The sequence below is a fragment of the Zalophus californianus genome, chromosome 4, assembly GCF_009762305.2.
Source record: "Zalophus californianus isolate mZalCal1 chromosome 4, mZalCal1.pri.v2, whole genome shotgun sequence".
NCBI classification, from domain to species: Eukaryota; Metazoa; Chordata; class Mammalia; order Carnivora; family Otariidae; genus Zalophus; species Zalophus californianus.
The window spans coordinates 121,180,414-121,195,145 of NC_045598.1; the positions used below are offsets into that span (position 1 = coordinate 121,180,414).

At 46.0% G+C, this 14,732-nt stretch overlaps 1 protein-coding gene across 4 annotated transcripts in view; it reads left to right on the forward strand.

The window, feature by feature from the left end:
- The first annotated feature begins 331 nt into the window (after positions 1-331).
- CHD7 (chromodomain helicase DNA binding protein 7) overlaps positions 332-14,732 on the forward strand; it is a 184,845-nt gene continuing 170,444 nt past the window's right edge. For all 4 annotated transcript variants that reach the window (XM_027597273.2, XM_027597274.2, XM_027597269.2 and 1 more), the window contains exon 1: positions 332-636. The gene's annotated coding sequence lies outside the window, so the exon portion shown is untranslated. The remainder of the gene's footprint in view (positions 637-14,732) is intronic.

Consider the following 14,732-nt stretch of genomic DNA (forward strand, 5'->3'; position numbering starts at 1 on the left):
GGCCGGCGGGGAGAACCGCCCGCAGCGCCGGCGCCCGCCCGGGGACGGGAAGTGGCGCCCGGCCCGCCCTCCGCAGCCCGCGGCCCCGCAGCCCCGCGCCGCCCCTTTTCTCTCGGCCTCTCCCTCGGCCTCCGCCACCCCGGCCGAATTCTTGCATAAATTATGCCAGGCGCGCCTGACGTCAGGTGGCGGCGCGCGGGCGCGGCGCGGAGGGAGCCGCCGGCGGGCGCGCGCGGCCCCGCGGCCTCGGGCGCGCGCAGCGTGCCGGGCGCGCGCAGGCGCTGGCGTGCTGGGGCCGCGGCGGCGGCGGCGGCGGCGGCGGCGGCGGCGGCAGCGGCGGCGGCGGCGGCGGCGGCGGCGGCGCGGGGGTTGAGCCGTGGTAGTGCGGACGCGCTCGTGCTCGGGAACTATCGGATTAAACTTGAATCGAGTGAAATTACACAAAGGAGCGCCGCTGAGGAGGCGGCCCGGGGACCCGGAGACCCTGAAACTCGCCAGAGCCCCGTTCGCCCCCGGCCAACTCCGCGCCCGTGGATTAGCCCCCTGGCCGCGGCCGCCGAGCCAACTCCGGAGCCCGTTCTGCGTTTTGTTTTCCCCTCGGCACAGGGCAGCGGAGGAGCCCTACCGACCGACCCGGTGAGCGCGAGAGTTCGCCGGGCGCCTCCGGGAGGGGCGGCGGCAGGAAATCGCTCCGGGCCGTGGCCGGGGCCGCGCGAGGAGTTGGGAGCGAGGAGTTGGGCGTGTGCGGGGCGAGGGGCGAGGGGCGAGGGCGGGCGGGGGCCGGGGCCAGCGCAGGAGCGCAGCGCCGCCCGTGCCGTGTCGCCGGCGTCGCCGCCCGCGGGGCCCGAACCCGCGCCCCGAGCGCCGCCCGGCGCCCCAACTTTTGCCTGCGTCCGCTGGGCCGGCGGCGGCGGGGGCGCGCGGTCCGGCCGAGGGTCACTTCCTCGCATGTAAATGGCTTTTTGTTGTGCTGCCGGCGTGGGGGGGGGACGGGGGACAGGAGGGAGCGTGTCTGCGCGCGGAGGAGCGCGAGCGCGTTTCCTCCCGCCGGCGCCGAGCACGAGTTGCCGGCTCCATTCGAAAGAAAAAGGAAGGAGGAAAAGTTGGGCTCCAACTCAAGTGCGAGTGGGCGATGGGCGCGCGGGGCGGCTGAGCGGCGGCGGCGGCGGCTCGGGGACGGCGGCGACCCCCGCCTCCCGCCCCCGCCCCCCGCTCCGGACCGACCACGCCGCGCTCGCCGGGAGCGGCGGCCGCACCGGCGCGAACAAAGTGCGTCCCTCCTGGCGCGGCGGCGCCGGCCCGCGCGGGGACGGCCACCGGGCGAGGTGGGTCGGTGGCGGGGAAAGTGCGCGGGGCGCCGCGTGGGGCGGGGGCGGCGCGAACACGCGGCGCTGGGGGCGTCCGGACCCCAACCCGTGCCGGCCGCGGGCGCGGAGTTGCGAGCCCGGAGCTGGGGGCTCTCGGGGCTCCCCGGCGACTCCCAAGTGCGCGAGGAGGAGAAGAAAGGGAGCGGGGCCGGGGCGAGCGCGGGGAGGCGCGGCGAAGAGGGGACCCCACCTTGCCGAGCTGGCCGGGCCGGCGGCGGCGACTGCATAATAGCGACTTTAACCCCCCGAGGCAACTCAGCTCCCCCACCCCCGACTCCGCCGGGGGTCAGCGCCTGGGGGGGGGTCACCAGGTGGCCCCCGAGGTGTCTCGGGTGCGCTCTGCCCCCGCAGAGATCCGCCGTTCGGAGTGTGAACGGCCGAGGTGGCTGGAGGCCAAGCGGTCAGCGGGGAAAGGAAGGAGGGCGGCGGGGGACGCGTTGTTTGTTTGGTTCGCACCGGGGATTGGGCTCACCGGGGGTGCGGGGGCGCGGGCACCGGTGGGCTGCGGTGCGGCCGCGTCCGCGCGGGGCGAGCGCGGCCTGGGGGAAGTGGGGAGGGCGGCGAATCCCGGGCGGGGGTGGGGGGGGGTCGGGAGGCTCCGGGGAAGGAGCCGCCGGCCCCGAGCAGCCATCATTACCGAGCCGCCTTTCTCCGGATGGCTCTGCCTCGAGGAGCCCCGCGCCGTGGGAGCGCACCCCAAACTCCCGGCCGGCCGCCCGCTTTGTGAGCGCCCACGTAGAGCGGGCGGCGCGGGGAGTGCTCCTGCTATGGGTCGGACGGTTTTCCCGGAGGTCACTTTTAGAGACTGTTCACGCCTCGATTTTAAACTAGTTTTTTTCCCCCCTCTTCTGAACAGACAATGGACAAAAGAAAAGTAGCAACCCACATGGAGAGTTTCCTTTTGAATTGCTAGAATTAGATACACTATCCAGCTCTCCACTCGCTAAGTATACTTTTTAGTTTCTCATTGTATATTATCTAGCAATCGATTTAAATAACTTATCTTGAAATATGTCCATTCTCTGGGCTCGATTGCTGGGGTATGTTGAATATTTTAATTTATTTTAAAAGGATTTATATGAAGGCCCTGATTTTTATTTTCTAAAAATATTAATTTAAGCCGTCTTTGCAGTGGGCAATACCTTTCAAAGAGGTTGAGTGTATTTCCCCCCCAATTCTCTCCCAATAACGAGAGGGGGGGAGTACTCACTATACGTAATCAAATAGGAAAAAAAAAGTAGTTCTCTTTATTTCCTCACAGATCAATTCTAATGATGACAAACAAATCTTAGTGACTACGACCTTAACAGCATGGGAACCTGGTTTATCCCAGTTATAATTCTATTTAGATTGTAGTAATGTGTGAGTACTAGGTAATTCTTATTTCAGAAATAACTTGAGCAGTGATTTTATGAAGTTGAATCCGTCTCCCAGCCCCCAGAGTACATCTGTCGCGGAGTGTTTTTGTCTTGCTGTTGCACAACAGAAGCCCTCCAGTCTTTACCCTAAAATGGCAGCTTTCATTTGACTGGGGCCCATTCATTGACAATGATAATAAAGAGGCTGAAAGCTAGATGCTTGGGGCACGGAACAGTACTCGGTTTGCCTTTCTAGGTGATAATAAGTAGGAGACATTTTATGTCTTCCAGATTTGCTCATGAAAAGTTTATTTTCCCTGGAAAAATCTGTACTGTAGAAAAAAGTTCCAAAGTAAACAATTTGGAAATTGATAGGGACTTGCAGTAAATTTTAGGAACCGAATTTTCTTATTTTGCCACTAGTGGGAATATGACATTCTCCCCTTTTTGATGACCTGATAAAGAGAATAATGGATTTTTGTGAGGCTTGTAACAGGTGAATTTCCTCACCATGACACTTAAGAATTATTTTCCAGCACTATGTATTTTATAATTTATATTCTCTTGATATGTTCTATTTTTTTCCTCCCTCTGTGCAAGACAGTAAGTTGAAGCCTGAGGAATTCTAGGTTTTTCAAGATTCAAATGAATTTTTAGGTAAGAAATGAATAATAATATAGACTGGCATGGGAATTCCAAACTAGTTATATTGGTTTAATCAATAGGTGTATTTTTAAGTTAATTTAAAAAATTACTTCCTTTATGTCTTTACATGGAAGTCAGGATTGAAAAATGATATAGGTTGTGTATCATACGTAATGGTGATGGTTTAAAAACTCAAACATGGTATTTTCCTCTTTTGAGGAAAAGATAATGCCTTTCCCCCAAGTTTAAAATATCGAAGTCAAGTTTAAAATGCATCTAGTAACTTAGTTTTAAAATAGAACTTTCATAGATTCACCTGTATTTGGTTTAGTTTTTAATCAGTGGGACTTATAGGACTATTTCCCAAACTTTTTTCATGAGAGTCTTTATTTTATTTAATTAAAATGAATATTGTGAGGAGTACCTTTATAATAATGTATCAGAGAAACGTTACAACTTTCTCATACAAACATAGTCAATAATGTAATATTTATAGTATGGTTTTTAGGCAGTTAGGTCAAAAGAAAAAGAGTGTTTTCATCTGTGAGAGAATACAATCTGAGTGCTTCAGTGTATAAGAGCAATCTAAGTGCCAAGATTAGGAGTAGTTATCTCAGACCTAGGCTTACAACATTTTATTCCCTGTGCTTAAGAAAGTTTGCTTGCGGTAAAGTCGCCATCCATTTATTTACTCTTGTTTCCGTGTTCATTAAGCCTTTCGGTGTGTAAATGACAAATAAGAGGCAGGGCTTTCCCTCAGAGAGTTTCCTGTCTAGTGGGAGAGAGAGTTCTTTAGGTAACCAAATACTCACATTTAACTTTTAAGGTTAACTTTGGAGGTAGTTATCTTTCATCCTTTGTTATCCATATATGGCCTTTCGGATTTGATAGCAGACACCAGGGCCATCTTATAAACATCTATAAATAAGGCATTGCAAGAATAAAAATGCTTAGTCAGGGCTGAGTAAAGTGTGTGACTACAAAAAAAAAAAAAAGCCCTTAATGCTTCAGCTTTGTAATAAAGTGATTTACTTTCAGTATTCAGATGGATTTTAGATGTAAACAAACAAGCACTTAAATAGCTATAGGTCACACAGCTAAATTCACTAAAAAAAAGATGGCGAAGGAACATTTTGGATGATGTTGAGATGATATCAGGAACACATTGGCCCTGTGTGACTCTCATTGTCTTGCCCATTCGTACGGACACGTTTGTGTATCTTTTTAAAAAGGCTATTCTTTTTTATATCATTCGAAATTCAGAGTTTAGTGTTATATCTAATCAGGTTTCTAAAGTCATAGCTTTATTTGGGTGATAAAATTTTCCTTTTTTTCCTAGAAAACTATTATTTTGCATTGCTTTAAAAAAACCCTTTGATATTCAAAGATGATGGATGATGGCAAAGTATAAAAAGAAATTGGGAGTAAATGATCACCTAATTTTTCTACAAAAAATAAGATGTCATGTTGTATTTCAGGTTAGTTTGCAATTATGACAGGCAGAAGACCATAGCTGATTATGGTGGTAGTTAGGAGCTAGGAAGGTAATGAAAAATGCTACTGCTGATCTTTTATATTTTACTTTTATCAATATATTAAAATTCTTAAACCACACCTTTATGATAAGAATAATGAACAGAAGTAGGAAATCATCAGGATATTGTCAAATAGAAATTTATCTTAAAATCATTAGTGAATCTTTGGATATTTAGACAGTGAGGGACCTTAGAGAGCTAGTCTAACTTTCTCATTTTACAGATTAAGAAACTAAAGCCCAGAGAGATTAATTAAATGAACTGCCTCTGGCTGGTCACCCAGTATTACAGGGCTGTCTTGGTCATGGTTGTCTTCTTGGTGCCTAGCTTGGTGCCGGTGTAGGGGAGGTACTGGGTTTGTTTTTGTTGGATGACTGAGCTGGCTCTGCAAGAGTCTCGCTCTCCCTCTTAGGTTCTGATCAAAAGTACCTTTGGCTTAAGAATTAAGCGCAGCTCTTAAAGGTGTTCTTAAGCCAATAATAATTTATTTGTCTCTGCTATGTAATGGTTTGGAGGTTTTTTGTTTTTTGTTTTGTAAAACTGATTATCCATGTAGAAAAATGCAGAGATAATTATTCCAAGATTTGATTACTGTTTTCATTTTAGAAGCTTGTATTCATTATCATAACTAGATTTTTGTACCTTTTAACTAACGTTAGGTGACTGAAAAGATGATTGTTTTCTCAGTGAAGTATTTTTAGAGGGTTCTGTTAAAAAATAATGTAGAATAGTAATACAGAAGCATAACTTGGTAGTAAAAGGCTGATTGGTCCTTGGGCGTATTTGCTTATGCCAGTGTGGAATCGGTGACACTTTCTTAAATGGCCCTTTTAGCCCCTAAAGTGCTGTAGGTGTCAGGCTTGGCTCTAGCGGCAAATGACTGTGGACTACGATTAGTTTTCCTGGTTTGTCTTGTTTTCTTGTTCATCCATTCAAGTATTTATTGAGTACCTGCCACCTGAAAGGTGCTGTGTTGGGAATACAGGGGTGCAACAAGAAGACGTGGTAGACCCAGACAAAACCTAAATAAAGCAACCGGACTGTCCTAGGTGCTATGCAGTGGATATTGGGAGGAGTGAGAGTGACTTGGGGGCCTGTCTAGCTGGGGGGGGGGGGTGTCAGCCCTTAGGAAGTGGCTATAGCACTGCCATCTAAATGATGCTAGAAGAGGAGGGAGGTAGTGTGTTTGAGGTCTCTAGAGAGCAGCTACATGAGACTCAAGAGACAGGCAGAGGCCACCTTGGGTGGGGTCTATGGAATACAGAATTTGGGATTTGAAAAAAAGTTACAGAGCCACTGATGAGTATTAAGCAGTGTTTGACAGAAACAGATTTATTTTCTAAAGAAGATTGGATTGATGGCTGGGCCTGAAGAGGTAGAATATGTTAGGGATAGCATCCAGCCTGCTGTTGTGGTGGTCCATTTGATGGGGAAATAATAATGATTTGGACAAATTGATGGCCGTGGGGATGGAGAAAAATGTACTGGTGTGAAAAATACTAAGGAGGTTCAATGAATAGGACTTGAGGATAGATTTGCTCTCAAGGAGAAGAATGTGTCAGGGAATGTAGATTTCTAGCATATACACTGCTTGGCTAGCTGACTGACTGGTGATGCTATTCACTGAGGCAGGGAGCACCTCATGAGGACCAGATTTGAGGAGGGTGTTTATTAGCTCTTATAGCGTATGTCTGAGGTAGCAGATAATGGACCATGATGCCATTGCTCAGCTTTCTTTCCATTGCTAGTGGCATTCCAAAACTTTCCCAAAATGATCTGCAAGGTTCCTCAAAAGGTGGTATATGGTGAGTCCCCCAAGGAGTGCTGGTGAAGGTCAATGAAATGGGGGGGGGGCGGTTTGAGAAGAAACCTTTGTTATTTGCCTAATATATGGCACTTTGTTAGTTGCCTGAGATATAGCACTTTGTATAAGTTTGCTCATTATAGACTGATAATAGAATCCTATGGTAAGCAGACTTTGCCACATTTTGTTCTTCTATATCTCCACATTGTGATGGTGGCTTTCTGTTGCTAGTTACGTATGGGCACAAGGTGCTCAGGTTCCCAGGAGACAGCCAGTGGGTCCCACTGTGCTCAGCCAGGGGAGTTAGTTGTATTTTAGGAGCTGGTTGCAGTCGTACATGGGTGTGGTAGAAATGATACAATACTTAAATAATTGTGGAGAAAATACCATCCTACGTCAGAATCCTTACCTGTTTTTTAGTGGAGGATGTATAACTTTGCCATGTAAATTATCTTAAAAGCCACTTTGTTCAATTATTATAAAAAGTGGATTATACAGCATGGTTGGTAGCAAATGAGAGATGCTAACTGATAAATCCAGAAAAGCTTCTAATGAGATAAATTATGAAAAATCCTGAACGTTTATCTTGAAACAGTTTTTGAGGGAAGTGTTTATATTTTTGTGTTTGTTAGTTTATGTAGGTAATGATATTACCCACTTATATTTATTATAAATCAGACTTTGATCTTGGTGTGCATGAAAAAATCCTTCCTGGGACTTCTTGCCTTTGGGTAGGGGTCTGTTTCAAAGGCACTGTCATTGACATTGTTCTTCGTAGGCTTCTCTGGTGGCCAGTGTGACATGGTCAAGTCTCCCTGAGTTGTTCCTGTCTCCTTCAGGATAGGCAAGATCATGTGGCTTTACAGGCGAATTTAGGGATGTAGATTGATTGTAGGGGCATACTTATTGTGAAAGTTTTACCTCTAGTTGTTCTGAGCGATTATTTGGGTAAGTTGAAACCTCAGGAGTAGTAGGTTTCCTGTGGTGGAATACAACAGCTGGGCACGCTTAGTCTACCTTCCGATAGACTGTTGTCCCCTACTCTGTGGCAGTTTGCTTGTTGCACTCTTTCTTCAACTTGATAGTTTTAAGTTTTTCAAAAACTTTTTAAGATATATTTTTTTTGTTTGCTCTCATCAGCAGTGTATTCTTAAAGTTTAAGAAATCATTGTCTTCTCAGAGGTGTAGACACTAAATGGAAAGCTGCGTGCAGGTTCCTGTGATGTGGGTTTTAGTGGAAGAATAAAGATGTTGATTTGTCCCGCCCCCTCCCACCTCCACTCTGCAAGGCCAGTGAGATAGCAGGTTTGAGTTTTCCACCATGTAGCTCATATATGGGGTGTGGGGCAGGGCAGGTCAGGCAAGGAGTCACTGTCAGCATGGGCACAATTGGGACCTGGATTGCCACATTGAGACTTTGTGGAGGGAAAGGCAGGCAATTAGACACTGTGTTAGTTTTGACATGTCATACTCTCCCTGGTATCCACCACTTAAAATAGTCAAGAGATTTTTACACTGTAGCTGCAGTAGGTCTGATAAAGGATACGCGATACCTCAGTAATTAATTCTTTCCTCTAGTCCTGTGGCAAGTTGGGGGCTACTTTAATCTTTTAAAGAGTCCACTTTGTTCTCTTTTTATTCTTCTGTAAGATACCCATAACAGAATCTGTTGGTGTTTAAAACATAATTAGCAAGTGTACTATTATTTAAACACACCTAAAAACTCTCATCTTTAACGTGATACTAAGAGGCGAATGGTGAGAAAGTCCCTTATAGAATTATAAGCATGCTTTAGTTTCCAAGGCAGTTCCTTCCATTGCACTAAGTGAATAATAAAATCAATTTGAGCACAGGTGTACAATCAAAAATGTGCTTTGCTTGGTGATGTATTTTAAAGTGTACGGGTCTAGAAATTACTTTATTTATGGATGGGACTAACATTGAAACTGTTAAGCCTACATCCTCAAGGTGAACTTTTTTGAAACCTCTCTATTGCAATATTTTATATTCTCGTATACTTGACCTTGTTTGTGCTTGGAGTTTTGCTTTGGCCGATTGCAGGTGTATTGATCTTGTCAGAAAAATCATGCAGACTCATCTTGAGAATTTAAAAATCTTGATTAAATTAAGAAACTTTATTTTTTCTATTAGGTTGTGCTGGGGCAATCAGCTAAAATGGTGTAGAAATAACAAAACAACATTATAAATAACAGTAATAACCATAGCTACTAACCAGCAGTTAGTTATGGAGCATTTCCAATCAAGTAGGCATTATGCTAAGTGTTTTAATGGATTGTTTCATTTACCTATCAGAACCTAGGAGATAAGTAGAATTACTGTCTCCATTTATAGATGAGGAGACCTCGGTTGAGAGCTTAAATTGCCCAGGACCTTACAATTCTAGCAAGTGATGGAGGAGGAATTTGAATCTAGATTGGCCAGTGTCCAGAATCTGCATGTGTAACCATCTTGCTCCGTTGTGTCCTCGATCAGCTCTGAGACCACCATTTCTGAATTAATAGGCAAAGGTCTGTTAAAAATACTTACAACACCCTGTCATCCTGTATCATACCCTGTTACTGGATCCAGTCAGTCCAGGTTATTTCTGTCCACACGTCCTCTGTTTGTGCCTACTGTATTTGTGGGGCCATAGGTCTTGGCGTCTAAATGACTAGGTCCCATGCCTTTCACTCTTTCTGCCCTTACTGTCCCATGGAGGTGAGAACAGTTGTTCTTATGGAGGTTTTATTCTGTGGTGGCTGAGAACTTGAGTTCTGACATCAGGTCAGAGAGTGAATCATAAAAGTAGAAATAATACTACTACCAACTATCCAGGGTTATGGTGGAAGATTAATGAAATACTTTACTTAAAGCACTTGGTATAGCATATGGCATATGTATTGAGTAGTTACTGTTAGCTTACTCTTACTCATTGAGCTTATCAAACCATATATCTTGATTTTATTTTTAATCTAAAAAGCCCCCATAACCCTAAATTATGACTGGAAAGAATAAGTGACCTGCAGTAGTGACCGACTATACCATTTTCACTTTTCCCCAGGAGTAGGCATAAAATTATACGTGCCCTTGTCCTGGTGTATAACTAGATGTTGTTTAGCTAACTTGTTGGTTACTGAGAGGCAGTTGAGATATCCCAGCTACTAAAAAATGATAAATTTGAGGGACTAGTTTTTCCTTTCGAGCTATAAGATACCCATCTACAGCCTGAATGGTGGCCGTCTCGCTAGCAAACCGGTCACTCCTTCTTTCCCCCAACCTGCACTTCTCCCAAAATGCTGGATGATGTGACCCTAGAAAGTCAGTGGTGTGGGCATATTCGATCAGTTCTGGAATAGTAGAACTTCCCAGTTCAGACTGGAGAGCTAGAGTGTTCTTACAAGTCTTCACGTTGCTGAACATTTGATTCAGTCCTGTCCTCTCCAAATTCTCTTTATTGCTTAAGGAAGAAACAAGATGGGATCTAAAATGAAAGTAGATTGGGGCCAGGATTTGGAGAAGCCACAAGAGAGTGGGAGGGTTCCCTTCCTCTGGAAGGGCAAGGCTCTGGGATAGTTTCCTTGGAATTCCACTGCTATCCAGACTGGCATGACGACGGAAGAGATGGAGTGTAGACAACTTTCATTTTATTTTCACTTAAAAGTAACTTTTAAGGGCAAAATAAAATGGTGCGGCAAAATGCAAACACTTGATAAACATGGATGCATGGGAGTTCCTTGTACTGTTTTTGCATCTTTATTGCAAGTTTGGGAAATTGTATCAAAATCAAAGTTTCTTAAGTAACAGTGACTGACTCTAAGGGCTTGATCTCAGTAGGTAACACTTACAGAGCATGGATTTTTTGTGAGTTCACATTTTGCTAAACTCCTTATTTACATGAACTGTTTTCATTGAATTCTGAAGTAGGATTAATCAAAATGCTGAGGTAGAGGGGCATCTGGGTGGCTCAGTTGGTGAAGCATCTGCCTTCGGCTTGGGTCAGGATCCCGGGGTCCTTGGCTCGGGCCCTTCCACACCCTGCTCGACAGGGACTTTTCTCTCTCTTCCCCTCTCCCGCTTGTGCTCGCTCTCTCTCCATGTCAAATAAATAAATAAAATCTTAAAACAACAAAAATTGCTGAGGTAGGAACAATGCATGCCATTTTATAGGTGAGGGAATGGAGTTTTAGAGATTGTTTAATAAATTTGCCCCAAATCACAGCTGTTAAAGGTGGAGTTGGGATGCAAATCAGGATAGGCCCATTTAGTAGCCTGTGTGTGGCATTAACCTCTCGCAGAAGCTGCTTTGGATGGCCTCATCAAACAAACGAATGGAGGCCTTAGAAGTAGGGTGAGTTTATCAAGATTTCACGTACCCGTGCTTTGGAGGGCTGCCTCCTGGAAAGAAATTGAGAGGCAGAAAGGTGTCTATTAATGGATTATAATCAGTGAAGTTTCTTCTCCTCAGATGTTGTATCTTATTAATTGCCAGTGCTTTCAACCTAAAAGACACATGTTCATTGCAAGACTTCCTGGTGTCCCAGCCCTGTTTTTGCTTACCAGTCCAAGACCTAGCCAACATCAGAGTATTCAGCTTGCTACAGAATTGGCGTTCCTGAATGTTCCTTCCCAGTGTTTACCCAAGATATAATTCACTTAACATCTTTTCCTCATTACACAGGACTTGAGTTGCCCAGGCAGGAACCCAGGATGCAACTTAGGCTCGCAGTCACTTGTTCTTCATAGATGCTTTAACTTGGGTGAATATGCATCCTCCTTGTCAACTGCTTCTGCTAACACACAAGACAGCAGGCCATCTTCTCCAGCCATGCAATGCGTTGTTTCAATTGGTATAAAATTCAACTGTGTAAATCAGTAGACTTGTATGTTATGCGGTAGATGTGTGTTTCTTTTCCAGAGGATTAAAAAAGAAAAGAAAGAAAGAAAACATCCTAAATGCTGCTACTGCTTTGCCTCATAGAAATATTCCGTGGTGAAATGTTTCTGTTTTCTTCATGTTTATAGTACGCACCCCCCCGCCTTTGCAACTGAAGAAACTGTTGACTAGCTTGAATACAGCGAGCTTCTAGTTGAAACTTAAGTTTTGCCATTTTTTTGGTGTGATTAAAATTTAAATTTTTGTCTTGATTGTGTTAAGTTTCAGAGCTGGGTTTGTCACCAGAATTAGCATTTAAGTTTTCCATTTCCCCGCTCATTGAAAAACAAAAACAAGTATCTGGGCTGGTGTTATAAAGAACTTTGTGGCTAGTATGGGCTGTTGAGAGCCATTCCACTTAGCTGCTCGGGTGCAGCAGGATAAGGAAGCGTCTGTCTTATGTGTTGTCAGATACAATTGTAAGGACACAGTGCAGTAACATAGTTGGGTGCTTTCCCCACGCAGGTGAGCCCACCGGTGGGGACACTGCTGTAACTGGATTGCCGGCTGGCAGGTGTGTGTTGTGGTGATGTTGGACTTTCTCTGTGCGGGGGCAAAAGGCAATGTGCTGTCCAGGGAGCTGCACCGGAATCCAGGCTTTTGTGAGCAGAATGGTTGATGTTGGGACCGACTGTCATCCTTTACAGCTCAGGCTTTTCAGAACCTTGGGAAATGCCCACATCGTTGGTATTTTCCTTTATGGGTCACTGCTGCAATAATAACAGCAATAATAACAATAATGTCTTCCTTTGGCAGACCTGAAAAATGACTGTTCATTACCTTTGCCTTCTCTAAAAATGACTGCTTGGGCCAGCTGTTGGCTCTAGTAAGAGATTTGACTTGTTTCACCTACTAGGCTAGAGGTGAGAAAATGGGTCAATGATTCAAATGATTCGAAGCACTACAGCAGTAATTCATATCCCTGTGAAATTTACCTGTGTATTTCTTACTCTCCCAGTGTTCTCCTTTGTGAAAGGAACTCCACCTTTCCCTTTTCTCACTGTTTTGAAACATAGAAAATGATCATCCATCATTCTTGGGGCAGAAAAGCAGCTTTTTAACAATGTTTTTATCTCCTCCTTCTTTCCGCTTTCTACCTTCCACCTCACCAGGATTCAGAAGGTGTATGAGGTTGTTTTGCAGAAATAATGCATCCATTGGTCTTTAAGAAAGAGTGGAGTGGTGAGCTGGGCTGAGGTAGCTTTTTCATCTCTTTTCTTCAAGGGACCCATAAAATGAGTCCATTTAGGTGATTTTCAGGATTTTAGGTAGTTATTTTTAAAAGTGCATGTGGTAAGATTAGAATAACTAATACAATAGATATTTGTCATGCTTTAGAATTGACACAGTCATCTGGGGTGCTTGCTAAAAATGCAGATTCCTCCCCGCCCATCCTGCTGAGTTGGAATCTCTGTGGGCCATCTAAGATCTTACTCTTCATCTCCATGTCTCTGATGTACTCTAAGAAGCCACACATTTAGGCAAATGTGGTAGTTACACAGTGGGCATACCCGGGAAATACAAAACAATTGAGAAAAAAGGAAACCCAACTCATGTATTCTTAACGATATTTTTTTTGCAGCGCTGCAAGTACTGTTATTCTCTTACATGCAAATGAGTGAAATGTAGCCGCCGTTTTGGTGCGTGTGCCAATTAATAGAGAAGGCAAAGAAGGGCAGACATGGGTTAGGAGTTTAAAAACATAGTCCACTTTAAAGGTGGTGTCAAAAAGGGTTGGGGAATAGCTTGTTTTGAATTTATTTGCTACATTTGATTTTCCTTCCTGCCACAGAATAATTAAAACGTCATTTTATGTGTAGTTCTGGTTTACATGGTAGGGGTATGAACAACGAATAGGCTACCATGCAGCAGTAAGTACTAGTTTTAGGCAGCCCATTCCAAGCCAGTATCATTTCCAAGGACATGTAACAACTTTAAAATGAGAGTCCTCTCAAAATGTAATTTGGCGAGTGGGTTAGTGCTGTCTTTGAGGACTTGTCAGCATAACTCTCCAGAAGAGACTCGGTGTTCATGTTGAGGGCTGACAAAGCACCTGCACCGAGGCTTTTTTCCTTGGCTCTCCTCCCTCCCTTTCTGGTTTAGCGCTCACTAACGACTCTGTCCTCTCAGTACTCGTCTCCCCGGACCCTGGCACAGAGGCTCCATCAGGGTCCTGGCCTTGCCTCCTCTGTCCCCACAGTTCCCCCTTCCTCTCCTGGCTCCCTGCGGACAGCCTACACTCAGGGCTTCGATCTTGGTCTGCTCTCGGGCCTGCCTCAGGCCCCCAGCCTCAGCTCTTGTTTCTGTGGGGTGAGCTCCTAAATTTGTATTGTTTCCAGTATCTCTCCCATGCTTCTATCCTCGATGTCCCCAACCTGTCTAAAACCTAAGTCTTCCTAACACCTCCTCCTTCCTGCCAAAGCATAACAAAAGCCTGAAACTCCAAACCCAGTTCTTTCTCTTGAATTTTGGTTCTCCCTCTCAAGCCTGCACTGACGTCGGCAGTCCCTGGCTCCCGGATCTTGGCCACCGGTGGTGTGTTGCAGGCTCCTTCTCTTTTGAGGGCGCCCCATCCTTGTGCCCTGGCATCCTGGCTTCTTCCACTACGTTGCATTCTCCCTGACGCCTGCTTGGCTATTAGAACGCAGTCCTGGGCCTGCTGGGCCATTGCCGTCATTGTTACTTGCACTGGAGGAGAGCCGGGCAGTAACCAGTGTCTGGGGGAACCCTCCCTCCCCTTCCTGTCCTTTTGCATCTTCCTTCTGTGCCGGGGTTGCCGCTGCCTGCATCCCATCACCCGGACTGGGAGTGTAGAAGGAGCCGGCTGTGGGACGCAGTTTCCTGCGAAGCGTGGGTCCTACCTCCAGCTCTGCTCCTCGTAGGGCCACCTCCATGACAGAGGCCCCTGCATGCAGCTGGGCCTGACAAGTTGACTGTTGAGGCTTGGGCTCAGGCGTGCCAGGTTGCCCTCAGTGGCAGATAGCCTCCCCTTGCTTGGCTGTCTCCCAGGTAGTTCAGAATGTGGGTGGGGAAGAGGAGGTGAGAGTTATTCTGGCCTCCTCAGACCCCATCATCATGGTCCTGGCATTT